General features: G+C 42.1%; 1 protein-coding gene across 3 annotated transcripts in view; it reads right to left on the minus strand.

The window, feature by feature from the left end:
* LOC135259944 (receptor-type tyrosine-protein phosphatase delta-like) overlaps positions 1-16,212 on the minus strand; it is a 550,399-nt gene that overhangs the window by 392,686 nt on the left and 141,501 nt on the right. For 2 of the 3 annotated variants that reach the window (XM_064344912.1, XM_064344911.1), the window contains exons 2-3: positions 12,685-12,793; positions 12,528-12,557 (exon numbers count right to left, since the gene is read on the minus strand). The gene's annotated coding sequence lies outside the window, so the exon portion shown is untranslated. Of the gene's footprint in view, positions 1-12,527; positions 12,558-12,684; positions 12,794-12,934; positions 13,096-16,212 lie in introns of those variants that run through there. The other variant, XM_064344908.1, reaches the window with a different exon arrangement.

The raw sequence follows: 16,212 nt of genomic DNA on the forward strand, positions 1-16,212 counted from the left end.
CTTTTCGACTGGACAGAGTAGTAAAGCTGCTTTAAAAAAACAAACAGAAATCAAAAGTCCATCGGTACCACCCTTTGTCCGCTTTTCAAATCTATTTTTTTCTCCTTCTCCTATCGTCAGTCCGTGGCCCCAGGAATCCCCCTCTCTGATGATTAGGTAAAGCTTAATTATCTGCAGCAGCAGACCTACCTATAAAACCAGAAAATCCAAGCCCATGTTATCTGAAGTACACTGGTAATTCCTTAGCGAATTAGCCGAATCGCAATCCGCATTGTTCAGCCTATCCGGTGTGTAAGTGATTAAACCATGTTAATGCTTTATTCATTAAAGCAGCCCGCAAAAGTAATCTATACTTCTCGCTTCTCAGGACTCACAACGGTTTTTTCAGTTGGATAATATTTCACATCCTCGATTCCCATGCAGTGAATATTACTTCTGTCCCTGGCATTTCAACAAAAACTTAATTAGAAATAAATAAATAAAACAAGCACAGATAATCCTAAATGTCCCAAATTCTGGGACCTGGTTCTTTAATGTTTTTTTGTGCATTGTGGTGATGGAGAATATTCTAACCAGCAGAGGTCAAAGTTCAAAAGCCTTGAGAGGGAAATGCTGAAATCACATGTAAACAATCAATCAATCTGGCTTATTTTATCGACCTCCCGTCCTAAAATACCTTTCCCAGTGATTTCACTGAGGTGACACACAACAACATTACAGTTGCGTGGGGGCGGGGTCGAAGGTCACTGCATTTAACCCCGAAAAAGCCTGCGCATTATGTTTAATGGGCTCCCCAGAGAGCTGCTCTCCAGTTTGGCACCACGCGTTCCCCTGTACGGGGATCACTTCCGCGGTCCTCCGGGAGCACGTTCGCGGACGCGCCCGCGATCGCACGGACGGCACATTCGCTGGTATTTGAGGGCGGCCACCACAAAACCCTCTACGTACGAAAGCCAAAAAATAAATAAATAATTTAAAAAATACATCAAATAAAAGACATAATAATGCGTCTGCACCCAGTTCTACATGCAGGACGGCCTTCTGCAGAGTTAAGTGATATAAAAAACGGTTGAGACTTAAGGAACAATATGAGGAGTGGTGATGGGAGTTGTTGGGGGGGCGGGGGAGTGAGGCTTGGTGGAGGTGGGGGGAGAGGGGGGGTTTGCTTTGCATTCAGATAAAAAGGAAAATGGAGTTCATAATCAGAGAGAGAGAGTGCAAGGAAACCAACAGTGCACATGAAGTGGGCATCTTCAATTTAATGCCTCCGGGGCAGTCTAATCTCCCATAGCTTATATCAATGTTTTCTTTGCTTCCACAGCTTGGCCCAGCTCCGCTGCTTTGTTTTATTTATTTCAGAGTGAATGCCGAAAGAGCCATTTGCCTTGTTAATGCACATAGGTTAGCTGTGGAAATACCGACGCATTATCTAAAATGAAATTGGCCTAATCTTTTTTCTTCGTCATCATCTTCTTCTTCCAGTTGGAATACAAAACATGAATTTAAATAAAGGAAAGGATCAGAAGGGTTATTCAGAAAATATATTACATTTTATCACAGCAGCAAGTTCAATGATGGCTGATTTTGGATATGTTGCATACTATTGATTTTCTATTTGTGGGCACATTAAAAATTATATTTCCATGAATGCACTGAAAAAAAAAACGGATATAGCTTCCATTCGTGTTTCTTATGAATGAACAAATGGAATGTCAAAGAAGCACTTATTTTTAAAAATACTATGCCTAAAAACATCTTAGCGTCAAAGAACTCCCACAGCTTAAAAGCAGCTATATCGTGATGGAATATAATTCATCCCATCCAAATGCAATGTAACCACCGTGTAATCATAAATGTCAGGCATTGTAATCCACATAAACACGTTGGCTCAAACCTGCCGCGTTGTGAGCCTTCACGGAAAAGCTACTTCTCATTTCTCATTTTATGGTAAATTCATGCAACAGAGAGGACTTCATTGACTAAAATTTGCATGTTGAGTGGTGTGTCTGGTTCCTCCTGCTTGTACATCAAAATGAACGTTTTGGAATGCGCAGTAAGCGGTTTGCCAGGTGAAGCTCACTGTGGCTAAATAGTTGCCAAAGCCAAGCAATGCATTTCAGCAAGTCATTTAGCCAACACGGACTCTACTCTTATCATCTCTCCAAGTTTCCCAATTTCCTTTCTTTTCCGACCTTTCGGATTGGAGTAAAGAACAAACACATGAAAATTGCAACATCTGCATAAGTATTTCAAACTCCCCATTCCCCTGCCCAAGGCAGGGTAAGAACTGATCGTGTTCAAACTATCACTACACACAGTTAGACATTCATTTACTGCACTACTTTACAATCGACCATTTTGGTTGTTTTCATTTTGGGAACAAATCTCCTTTGTGGGACTGGTCGCGCTTTAACCGTCTGTATCAATGAAGTACAATATTTTAAAATACTTTGTAGAAATGTATAGAACATATGCAGTAAACCAGTGGTAACCAACCTTGTTCCTGGAGATCTACCATCCTCTAGGTTCTCATTTCAACTAATTTGGCACTCTACTAATTAGCAGCACAAGCAGAACTCTAGCTGTTGAATGAGGTTTGCTTTGTTAGGATTAAGAGTGAAACATCTACAGGACGGTACATCTCCGGGAACAAGATTGCTTACCACTGCAATAAACTAATGCTGGCTCAAAGTTAAAGTTACAAGTGTTGATGTAGAGATGTATAAAGTACACATTAATATTGGGCAAAACCTACTTTTCTTTCATGTCTGAACCAGAGGGCAATCTGGTTGTCAATCTACCTCAGCTTCCACGGTTTCTCCTCAGAGGGGTAACTGAGCTAATTGTGAGCAAAGGGGAACAAAATTAAACTTCTTACTGGTTCACGGGCTGCTGGTTAATAGACATTTATACACCCGGTTGGTCTGTACAAACCCCTATAACCGCTTTTGCGCTGTTAAGCGTCCATGCCTGGACAGGTCTGAGAATGGTTAACATCAGTCTTGTCAGACTGGAGTCTGTGCACATTAACAAAATGATGACTCAGTAGTGTTGTGTCATAAGTGCATTTTGGCCATACAAGAAATAGACTTAGCTAAACATTGTCACTTGCATATAAGGTAAGTAAAAGCAAAATAATAATAATAATAATAATAATGAATCAGACCTTTGGGGTATTTTTTTATGTTTTGCATAGCTGTGGAACAAACGTAACATTTTAGAAATAACAGTCGTTTTGGTTCAAAAACCCTAATGGTATTTGGTCCAACAAGATCTCTTTTTTTCAATCCAGGATCATCCACAGGCAACATCGAGCTTTCAGAAGCCGACCCAAGCGGGACTGAGCAGGAGTGGGAAGAGGCGGGTTGAAGAAAACGCATGCAGATCTCTTCCAAAAATAAAGACACCCTCAAGACAGCCTGCTCCTTACAGCCGGCACGGAACGGATGGCTCATGCCAGACCAGGGCAAGCTCTTGCTTCTGACTTTAATCGGCTTTTATTCTGATAATATCACCTCCCCGGCCTTCACTTCAGACTTCCTCCCCCAGGTCCAGGCGCCATTTTTTAATTTTTTTATTTTAAAGAAAACGTCTACCACCAAGCCTCGGCCCTATCTGAGAGAATAAAGGGTTTACTCAGCAAAGCAGACTGAGAGATTGATCTGCCGTTGTCTGAAAGGACGCGGCCAACCTTTGATATGCTCGCATAAACACGTTCGTTCTAACAAAATTAAGCAGTCAAAGTCAAAGAAGAGTCGCACAAGAAAAGCTCGAGCTCAGCAAGCCAAATTTCTCATCGACGGTTTCCTTGACAGCAAACCTAGATTCCATTCCTTCCTCTCATTCGAGGCCTGAGGGACAGTAAAATATATGTTTTTTGAGTTACACTTTGCCTTAAGGCTCTCCTGGAAATTAAATTTTCACCCCACATTGATTTTCCTATTCCAACTTGTTATATCCTTTTGTTATCTATCATGTATTTATACGCCGAACACGAAACACGAGATGCCAAGTGACAGAGCGCACGGCAGCCTTCCTGCTACGTTCCATTTTCTGTCAGAGAGCACAAAATGGTTGGTGAGGCATACAGGGAACCAAAGGCAGTCTCTTTTCCACCCCCTTCTGCCCACCATTCACAAAATATGTGATCACCTTGAACCGGTCTTTCTCAAAATCGGTTTCACACCAAATGGGAGGGAGGGTAACTAAATAAAGGATGATGTTCTTAACCAGTAGAGCAAGTTGAATTGCTTTTTTTTTCTTTTTTTTTTGGTTTTGTCACTACGCGTTCCAGATGCCGTCGATATACGCCGGCGCGTAGGACGGATTCCGTTTGGAATTCTAACCGCACACATGCAGAGCGCTGAACACTTTTTGTTCTAAAAATACATCCCACCAGCGGGGAGCTGCGAGCCAGATCTTATCCAGAGCGTAGGACAAGTATTTATCGAGGCGCTCCCGCACCCCCCCCCCCCCGCCCCCTCCACAAAACAAGCTCCCGCCCACAAACGCCGAGACCTGCACATCGTCACGCCGACCGGGCTCTCCCCCCCCCCCCACCCCCCTCGCCGTCGTTCGCCGCTGATTTACATGACAGGGGTTGAGCGGGGGATTCTGGAGCCACGGCCCTGTTTAATAAAACAACGCGGCTAAAATAAATAAATAAAGAGCCCTGCCTGAAAATATCGGGAACGCTTCCCGCCTTAAATTCCTCTCGTGTCGACACCTGGCTCCGGCGTGCACTTAGGGCGAGTGACTTCTGATGTCCCCGGCTAGGGACGCACCGACGAATCCGACAAAGCGGACGGAGGGAAATGGGTTTTGACACGTCCGTGCTTTTATCCACCGGTCCCGAAAAAAGGTCTCGCCAGGAAGGAGGGGGGGGGCAGGTTCCCGGCGACGAACCGCGCGGATGTGCACGCGGACGAGCGTGCGGTTCAAAAAAAAAGAAGACAACAACAATGAGGCAGAACACAAAAGTGTGTGTAAAAAAAAAAAAAGTAAAGATGCAAACTTTTTAGATTTTTTGTATATAATACATAATATCAGAGGGGACTGTACTGTAAGCACATGAGCAGATGCAATTCCCCCAGGCAACTTTAAATTCTTTGACAGCATTTGTTTGCTGCCTTAAGCATGCGGAGTGTTCTGGAAGCTGGGACTAGCATAAGCTTTGCCGAGTACAGCCCCTGCATCAGGAGGCTCATCTCCAAGCCCCTCATTCTTATTCAGGCTTGGCGCATGAAGACTTGGTGAGCACCAAGCTGCACGGATCTGTGGCAGGCCATGTAAGAGATGTGCGGACGGGTAGCTCTGGGTTTTTTTTGACAACCTCTGAATGATATCAGAGCAGGGGTACGCAGGATTTGGACAGGTACCATAACTTTAGAGAACACTGTCACCCTAGAAATATGTCCCATTATTATTATTGTTATTGTTATTGTTATTATTATTATTATTATTATTATTATTAAAACCAAACCACAGATTTGTATTTGTGATGGTTTTACAATGCACAGAGTTTGTTCTGTTCTCATGCCAATCCCATGTTAGCTCAGCTGAGAATCAGATTTTACGTTGTCAAATCAGATTTACCTCTTTAAATATGCTCTCTGATGGAGATCCCCTACTGGTGGGCTGCGTTATCAGAAATAAATAACGTCTGCGGTTGTACACGTCTCCCTGGCTGTCTCCGGCTGTTTACAGTTTGGAGACCTCAACCAAAATAAACCAGTCTTACCCATGCTTCATCAAAACAAAACAACCACCGGCAAGAAAAGAATCCCCGGGAAATCCGAGGTTACTTGCATATGCAACTATTTTCAGTTTGGGATTTCAATAAAATATGAATAAAACCTCAATAGGTTTCAGCTTTTGGTTTTTCCTCGGTTCACGCTGAGTTCATAATTGCGTTTGCATGAAAACCACGTATCTGACGCTTAATTCAGTTTGCTCAGATCCTGACTCCCAGTCCACACAACTGAAGTAAGCACTAAAAAAACAGGATTAAAAAATACCATCATGCATTTGTGCTTCACCAGAACACCAGTCTACAGCTGTGTAAAAAAACACACCTGTATATGCCTATATCTGCCCGTACCTGTCTAGCTCAGAAGTGTCCAATCTTATCTGAAAAGGGCTAAGGTGGGTGCTGGTTTTTGTTTTGGCCCAACACTAAGACACCAGGTGTCATAGTGCTGGGCTTAAAGGAAAAACCTGCACCCACACCGGCCCTTTTCGGACAGGTTTGGATACCACTGGTCTAGCTAGTTAGTTTAACCGTATATTTTTTCGGTTATACTTTACATATTCACAAACAAATAATAAATATTGTGTATGCACAGTTTGTATTGCTGAGGATTCGTGTGTCCTGCAAGCCGCTGATTGGTCTGCCAGCAAACCTCAGTCAGAGAGCATGTGCTTATCAGCCATTCACCTCATACTAAAATAGCTGGATACATGGATCTGCATAACATCTGAACACAAGTGAACAAGCATGATGTCTAATGGTATCCCTACGCAGCTGGGCATCAAGTAGGGTTGCCACATTTAGAATTTGTCAAAACTGGAGACCACGTACAGCTGGAACATTAATCACTGGAGGTGCTGGAAGTGACGTGGAAGGGGGGGGGGGGGTCGTTGGCGTGCTGTCGGGACTGATGGCAGACCTGTGCTATTTGAATGGATCATGGACCGGCCACGGGGGGGATTGGTGCTTGCAGGATGGTTTGGCTGAGATGCAAATTCTATACGAATAATTTCAAAACTGGGCACTCTTCCCCCATATTTTCATATTATGAACAAAGAAGCTCATCTTTCCCAATGAAAGGGGACATTTTTTTCATGAAAAGAATGACCGATTTCTAAGGTAAGGCAAGGGGGCTACTGATTGGCTGCTCCTGCTAACGTAACTGACCAGTGCAAGCCAAGTAGAGACAACACAGAGGTGCACATACAAAATAAATCAGATCTACTCAGTAACACCCGAAAATCTGGACTTGTACCAGCTACCTCAGGGGTCTGCAACCCTGGTCAAGGAGAGCCACAAGCTCTGCTGGTTTTTCTTTTCACTTAAAAAACTGTCTCCTGATTCAGACCCAACTAAACCAGGTGAAGTGATTTAACTGTGTAATCAACTTCAATTAAGTGCAGAGCAAGAACAAGAACCAGCAGAGCCTATGGCTCTTCAGGACAACTACTGTAGGACCCTCAGTTAGTTTATCCCCTCGTTTTTTACATTTTTAAAAACATATTTATGTTTTTTTTTTTTTTTTCTGAGATAGATGCTATCTACTGTATACAGTGGATGAGTCATCCTTGACAGAAAAGGTTTTCTCAAATGTTTATCATGAGCCTCTCCTTTTCAACTGTTCAGTTTAACAGAGCACACTGTAGTGGTCAGCATGAATCAGCTTCAACCATTGCCTTCGGTTTTTTAAACAAGCGCCGAACGCTGAAGGATTACAGCTCCAGCCCGGCCCAGAGGATCAGACCAGCTTCCTCCTGGCGTATTCTCTGGCACACACACACACACACGCGCGCGCGCGCGCGCGGCCACCGTACACCGCGCAAATCCGCTACCATCGCCTGCGGTCTGCAGCCACTGACTGGTGCTAATTTGCAGTTTTGGTACTAGCGTCGGCAATAGTGTTGACGACAAATGACAGTGATGACACGTGAGCAAAGTTATAAAAAAATTAATTAGGCTACGTCTGTCTCAATGACACGCAACTTACTACGTATCATGTTCTGTCAGTCCTTGACACCTGGGGTTTAATCCAGCCAAGATTAAAACTAATGAAGCCAGGCGTCAGGCTAGAACAATTAGCCATCGGCGATACAGTGCCATCCCGAAAGTTGTCAATGTAATTACATAGAATTACACATTCCGTCAAATTATATGTGCTGCACATTCCCCGTACAGACTATTGATGGGAAATAATATCACCGAGGCAAATATCGCACAAACCTCTATTTGCATTCGATAGCCGGATACCCTTAAATAATAGCTGCTTCGGTTTTTTTTTAATTAGAGGATTCTGCTGGCTCAGCGGTGTCACAGTGATCTGTGTAGCAGGGGTGATAAGACACACGTCCGTAGGTGAGGAGAGAATAGCATTGTGAGGGTGAAGTCCAGGAGAGATGGCCCGGTTTTTTTTTTTTCACCGAGATCGAGCCGAGTATGCATTTTCGCTTCCTAATTCCTAAAGAGACGTAGCCTTTATTGAATTGTGAAAGCCCTGTAATACCAACTGGGTGTCTAATTGATTTTAATTGCTGGTGCCAAGGCAATCACTGACACACAGACCGCACTCTAGCTCCTGCTTGCCAGCAGTTGTGTTTATTCATGCTAATGCTTGCCTCAGGTTAAACAATGCTATATGCCCAGTATCACATTAGTGTAACACTCCAAGCTGCTATTGTTGTGCACCCCAATGCATTTCCATGTATATGTATGTATTCAGCCAAAGCAATGGAGCCATAGCACAGTATTCTTATAGGCTTGGAGGGAAAAACAAGGTTCATCAAATGTTCAAATCCCTCTTCTCATTTATTGCCTGGGAATCTGGCTCTACATTAGGCAGCTGATTGGCTACTGTGTCTCCACGGTCGCAAGCTGATTGGCTACCGCATCTCCCTGGTCCTTTGCGTTCCAGTACAGGGATCAATCTCGGAGTTTCATCCAAGCCCAACCCCAATGTTAACAAAAAATTAAAAATTAAAAATTAACTGAAAAGCAACCGCCCCTTTAGTTACAACACAAACCGTACAAAATGTCTTACGTTCTCACAGCACATTACACACATTAGCCTAAATGACCGCAATGATATCACTTACAGTTGATAGCAAACACAACCTCCCCCGCAAACAGTTTGATGTCTCCATAAAAGTTAGGCGACTCGCAGCGAAATGAGAACGAATGACTTGCAATCTTTGGGGAGTGAACCACTTAGTCATTCCCGCAATCGAAGGTAAAAAGGCGGAGAGGCCCAAGGTCACGCGCCCCTGTCACAATTATTCCATCTAATGAGGTATCGGAGAATCCAAGTTCAAGAGCTGTAGTGGGAGTAAGCCTTGGGTCCCCAGCGTTTGGCGTCTCCACGGCGACTCAGGCAATGAGTAAAGTTCGGGAGGGCGGGCGCACACAAAATGCACCGGCAGGTTGGACAAACGAAACGTTTCCACCGCAAAGAGGCGACGGAGGAAGACTTTCGCTTTTATCATTTCAAAGGGAGTCTCTCTTTATTTTGGGATGAATCAAAAAAGTTCCCTTGAAAGCTTTATGTGGCAGGTGTATCTAATTATCAGCCACTTCATCCTCATGACAAAACTGCCCTTGGGAGTCAAACATACTTTGTATTGTAATGAGACTGCTGTAATCAAGTAGGTTTTACTGAATGGAATGGAGGCCATTTTAAGGGGAGGAGGAACGGAGCTGTATGAAAATGTCTTGTTAATTTGGGGGGAAAAAATCTACAATTCGAAATTTGTTTTGTTGCTTAGTGGCGTCTCGTTTGATTTAAAAATAAAAAATTTCCCTGTGTGTCAACCCTGGACCGGCTCTCATTATCAACCTTTGTCAAGATGAAATTGAAACCTCAGCAAGGCTTTTTACGCTGTTCAGAAGATCCACTCTCACTGAACAGCAAATTATATTTCACCGGGGATAATGCACCAAAAAAAGAAGAAGTATAATTTGCCGCTTGTTTATGTACCGCTCTGCCTTTGTTGAGACAATCTTCCGCTATCACTTAGCAATGGCCTGATTATGTCATAGAAAAGAATTTCATAAACCATAATTATAGACCTTTTCTCTCCGGGGGAAAAACAGGTACGGTAATGAGACCACTTTAAAGAATCAGGAGCGGTTTTGAAATGCTCGGAAATAAAGGTTAAAAAAAAAAAGGAAAGAAAAAGGAAAAATTTGCAGATATGAGGAGAAAACTTTTTTCCCAGTTCCTTCCCCGAGCGCACATTATAATTCTGGTTCCATGTCTCTCGCTCCCCGAAAATTTGTGCAACTATCAGTAACTCGAAGCCCCGTCTTGTGATGACTGACATCAAACAAGCGAACAGTCTCCAAGTACTGTTTTCAGTCCGGGGCGGCTGAACATTCCGGAACGGTGGCGGTTTATGAAGTAACTCCGCTGCCAGGATTGAAAGGGAGAGAGAGCATGTCCTGGGGACTAAAATGCATGATAGCCTTCACCAAGAATTCAGTGCATGACAGTAAAAGTCAAAATCCCCTTTCCAGGCCAAAATGACCAACCTCACAAAAACATAAAGCACTGGTCCCTCAAGATCTCCAAGCCCACCCACTCAGCAGGCGTTCCCCCTTCCGCCCTAGACTTCCATTAAAACATCATTTCCAAGGATATCATAAATAATCTGCCTTCCTTGGTGCAGCCTGGATGGTAATTCATGGCAATATGGTAAACTCTGTGTGTTAGCGTGTGTGTGTGTGTGTGTGCACGTGTGTGCCTGCATGCATGCTGGGGGAAGCTTTATAGGACTCGCATAATTGAAGGTGTGTAACTGTCTACTACATGGAACACTTTGAAAAGCCTTAAGTATTGCATATTATTAAATTGCATTGCTTTCAGGACCTATTCGTTCAATGAGATGATTATCTCCAGTACAGAATAGCAGCTTCCTGTTAAATAACTACCTCCCTGTTATTTAAGACACATAATACACACGATGCACAATATTACCAAAATGATCTTTTTTACTATGCTAGGAGAAGAGGAAAACCAGAGAAAATCTGCCTTACTACAGAGAGATCATAACCCAAGTAGGCTTCCAGAATCAGCTCATTTAGTTTAGTGAGCATCATCCTAATAGTAGTACTGTCACTACATTTCAGGTGCTTTACACCTTTGACTCAAACAGAGAACCAAACTACACTGTTTACCATGAATGGTAAATCACTTATCGAGTAGAAAAGTCTGTTTTACGAAACAGCACGCCAGCCAGGAAGTCTAAAAACACAACAAAAAATTTGAAATGTGTGCCTGTTGTTTGTCGCCATCCACATAAAAAGAACAAACTCACAAAAATGTGATTGCCATTCTATGTTGACATATAAATGTGTAATGCAAAACACTGGAGTGTTCTACAGATTTAATTTAGAATGTTTGGACCTCCAGTGTTGGTGTTGCAAACCATTATCAGTAAACAGAACGCTGTGATTCGGGAGGAAAAGAGAAAAAAACAAAAAAACAACACAAGGACAAACAAAATAAAGAACAAATACCATTGCTTTGGTACATTTAAAAGTAACTCATCTTGCCACCTTACTGTAACCGGCTCATTAATTTAGTTCTGCCACGTTTCCCTTGAGAACCGCAGTATTTTCATCGGAGAAGCCTGAGAACAGCATCGTTTCATGTGACTATATTTCATCTGAGGTTCATATAAAAAGAACAACAGTGTAAAAATACTGCAACAATAAACAAAATTCAAATCACTGAACTTTGTACTAGCTCTTTTTTTTTCCCAAGAAGGCATTTGATTAAAAGCTGAATTCAATGCCTACTGTACATTCTTTAAAGCATCAAGTTGATTATTAGTGTGGAAACACTGGATTCCATAATGCAAACATCAATTCTACAATCTACACACACATATGCATGCATTCACAACTATACACTGCCCAGCGTACACATTCACTACATCAAATAAGGGGTAAATTAGACCTTTAAAATAATATGCTGTGGAAATGGGCTAATGATATTATCTTATTTGATATGTGTTGTACTGCAGGTTTAATGAAAACATCAATGCAATTTTAATGCAATATTTCTCAGAGTAGCCTACCCCTGGTACGATGAGAAATGAAGAACCAAAATGGGAGGAGTTTTGATAATTAGAAGCAGTTCTCAACTGTTGTGAGATGACATCATTGGCTTAAAAAACTGCCCTTGCAATACCACAGATTGTCCAATGGGATACAAAAAAGTTCTAGAAGAGTTTCCTCCCCATACTCCCTATTTCCAAATTACAGAGATGGTGGGGTACCAGGTCTAATGGGATTATAAAAATGGCAAAACTTTGGCCTCTGCAAATGGCAAGACACTGTTACAGGAAAAACATTTTAACAGAAGGCTAGCTGTAGTATTGCTTCACACTGTACCAACCAAACCCAAAACATTATAAAAACTCCAGTAAATGTAAAATGTAAATCTATTTAGATACGATACAATCCATATTACAACACAGACAAATGTGAATATGTGAGTGAGAGGTTTTGAATGATTTTTTTTTTTTTTTTTTTTGGGGGGGGTGGTCGGTTGTGGGTGGGAGTCATTATACAAAATGAACATTTAAATATACCATCTAGTCGTCTAAGCCATGAATGAACAATATTTTGTCTTGCAAAACATACCAAATAAGATTTCCATTCAAAGTAATCTGTGGAAACTCACGCAGCACATCCCACAGCCAAAGTAATGCTATTACAGCATTAAGACTCTGCCTCTTAAAACACAATGTAAGTACAACTCCAAACGCTACTTACTACACACCCAGTTAGACGGTTTCAATTGCCTTGGAAACTGAAATTTAATAACAAACAGGAAACTATAAGTAATCAATTCAAATGCATGCTTAAAAACATTGCATATATTCTCTGTGACCGTTAAATTGTTTACTTCATAGAATGCAGCGTAATTTGTTACTTACTGAGATATCCAGATCAAAATCTCTGTGGAAATCCAGAGGAGTCTTATCTTTCGTCTCCCGAGTCAGAAACAGCTGTACGTTCTTATTCCAGACACAGGCCCCAAATAAGCTGCAAGAGAAAATATATCACACAGGCACATCAGCTCTATTAATTTATCGGGGGTTCCCCAAAAAGTGGAATTGCCTCAGTGAAGAACAAAAAATAATATATATACGAGCGTTGCTATCCTCAAGGAGAGTTGGTACCTACTCTCTCTCTCTTGCTGCCGGTGGAGACAATGCGAGCGGTAATGAGAAAGAGAGAAAAGTGAGAGAGCTAAGCCTTCTTTGGAGAGATAGCGCTGCTGTCAAATTGTACCACACACTGCTGCCGGCAACGGAAGGAGAGCGAGAGACAGCGCGAACGCAAAGGAGAGAGAGGGAGAGCTACCGCGCCAGAGACGCGAGATGAGATGCTTTCACATAGAGTACCTGCATTTCCTTAACGAGCCACTTGATGGCCGGCTGGAAAAGCATGTTGTTTTCCCCCCCACCACACAATGACAGAGACGCCGTCCGTGATTAAAAAGAGAAATAGTTGTCTCCGGATGACAGTGTTATTCAACTCAGTACAAATAGATTGTATCAGCAACGCTGATAAAAATGTAGGCTATTCCATGGCAATTCACTGAAACGTGACCGGTTAAACATTGATATTTTGGCTCAAATTCAACTTGCAAAACTACTACAGCTTCAATTCGGACGCACCTGTGCAAAGACAATTCAAAAGAAGCACGAGATTCGTAGGGAAACCGGTACCTTTAATTGAATTAAAGGAAGGAAACGGACACCATGCTGATGTCGCCTGGTGGTAATCTAGGTCGAATGAAGAAAAAATAGAAAAACTTGCATAATCACCATTTACAAGTGTGAATGTATTAAACGCAATAAAATGTTATTCAATTCGGGCGGCTGGTTTATTTAGACTCTTATTGATCCCATTTGTTATAGTTTCATTGTTCATTTCATCACAACGTTACAAGTCATTTATTTGCAAACCGGTAACAACTTGACAAAATTATATAATGGCATAAAAACTGAACACAAAACATGGCTAGCAGACAAGGAATGCTATACATAGCAGTTTAAACCATTTAAATATTCATGAAGGCATGCAGTTGCCCACTCAGGTTTTGAGTACTGTGGACTGTGAGCAGTCACAAAGGTAAGAATGTTTTTTCAGTAGTTTTACAAAAAAAACATACAATAAAAAACATAAAACATAGTATTAGTATGTTGTTACATGTGCGTACATCTGTAAATGAATTGTCTTATACCAAATTAGCCAATACCAAGTATATTGGTGATTATATTTTGCATAGGCAAGTTCAATGCAAAGGCAAAGAGAGGAGAAAGTAGAGGCTGAGTGTGAAAATGCTTGTTTAAAACAGGTCTATATGCAAATATTCAGCAACATCTGAAAGCAGACCTGGCAGGTGACATACTGCAGCTGCAGCTATCTAAATGCATAGACCTACATTACTGTGGCTGGTTCAGTGCCATTTCTCTCTGGCTAGGCCACCAGAACTGGCATAATCCAATGCATTTAGACATCTACAAAATAAATCACCGACCCCCACCCTCCATACCCACCCCCACCCACTTTAAATGTGAATTCCTGGTATATCAGGTGCCGGTTATATGCAAACAGGCCAATAATAATAATAATAATAATAATAATAATAATAATAATAATAATAATAATAATAACAAAAGCAAGATATTTATATATATATAATATGATATATTAAATGTATCTTCTGGCCACAGTGCTTGGTCTACAGTAGTTCATAAAGATTATTACATCTGTAAAATAACTGAGATTGGAGGGCACTGTTGCTTTTCAGGAAAAATACACTCTCTCTACCACTTCCATTAATGTTAAAGTCAGCCACCGAGGCATCCACATACAGTACAAAGGCGGAAAGCTGCCATTTCTGGGAAGGCGAATTTTACAGGACAGTGCTTTCTTGATGCGGCCATCCATGGGGTACATTAGATACGAGGTCAATGCAACCTTTGTGTCCGCCGCGCGCTTTGCCTTGTCGATATGCGGAGGCTGCACTCTAAAAAATACGTCTGACCTTTAGGGATGCCTTTTGATTGGCACGAGGATCCTGGCGAAATCCTTCACCCAAAAACAAAAGCCACGTTTGCGAGCTCAACCCAGTCCCTTGCAAGTGTAAGGCATGTTTTAATGTACAAAAAAAGGTTTTCCTAAAAGTACTTCGGACACTATATATTCAAATAGGAAATTATGTGTCATACATTATATTGAAAATGTATACAGAATAGATTGTTATGGCATGGAAGGTAATTCAACTAACCTTTTTGTATTTGCAGTTAGCTCAATGTGGTAATCGTAATTGATCCAGACACATCATTCATATTACAGAAAGGGTCAGTTAGCAGCATTGTCCCAAGCCTACTCTGCTGAACATATGCAAAGCAGGAAAACCGCCATCTGAGTGGCTCAGCCATCAGACACTCAGCACTGGTGAGTCACATGACTGTGACATCACAGTTTCCAGCCTTGGACTCTTGTATGCTTTCCTGGCTTCTTCTACAGTACAATCTCTGCACATGCATTTGCACTGTATTGCATTTTTCAGTCCTGCATTTACCGGCTTTGAAATTGTATGTACGCACCCCTCCCCTTTGATTTAAACATCAGTGAATATTAATCATTTAAAAAAATTTGGAATCTGCTCTTGGGGAACAGCGGTCGGTGTGGGCGCAGGGGCAGAGAGCGTCTTTGGCGCAGTTATCATTAGCTCTTACTAGATTAGCGACTGAACCTCTCAGTAGCCGTGCCCGAGGCATGAAATGATGATGATAGATTTCAGGCAAACACTGAGAGATCAACTGGCATGCGGCCAAAACTTATTTCAAGCCCAGCGTGCCTCGCTGAAACAGTTTTTTTTTTTTTTTTTTTTTAGAAAACCATGTACATCTTGTGCGGAAATTTTCACTGTTTCAATGATAGAATGCCAGCCAGCAAAGTTATAAATATGGGCCTCCACTTTCTCCGGATGCTGATGAATAGTTCAGTACTTTATAATGTAGCGGGAAACGTGGAGACAATGCCTAAGATGCAGGGGACGCACCTTACTCCTTGGGTGATGTGTTACTCATGGTCCCAGGCCACAACCCCATTGTAATCACTTCTCAAATGAACTGGTATTGAAAAAGAGAACATACCACAGCTGTTATATTATGACAAAAAAAGTAGTGCCTTTACAATGTCATGGATTTCCTAGAAACTACTGCATTGTGATATTCTTAAATTGGTAAAACAAAAAAAATACAATACAAGGTGCAGTTGGTTTGTCCTGTAAAGGCACTGTTCAAGCATGTGGATGGGCCCCGTGATCTGTTATCGAATCCAGGCTGTGCCAGGACTGTGTGTGGCCTGTGGCACCGCAGGGTGGCATGGAACGGGCATTGGCAATCCCCCAGGGGAGGGGCGGGGAGGGCTTCAGCCAGGCG

The sequence above is a fragment of the Anguilla rostrata genome, chromosome 7, assembly GCF_018555375.3.
Source record: "Anguilla rostrata isolate EN2019 chromosome 7, ASM1855537v3, whole genome shotgun sequence".
Taxonomy (NCBI): domain Eukaryota; kingdom Metazoa; phylum Chordata; class Actinopteri; order Anguilliformes; family Anguillidae; genus Anguilla; species Anguilla rostrata.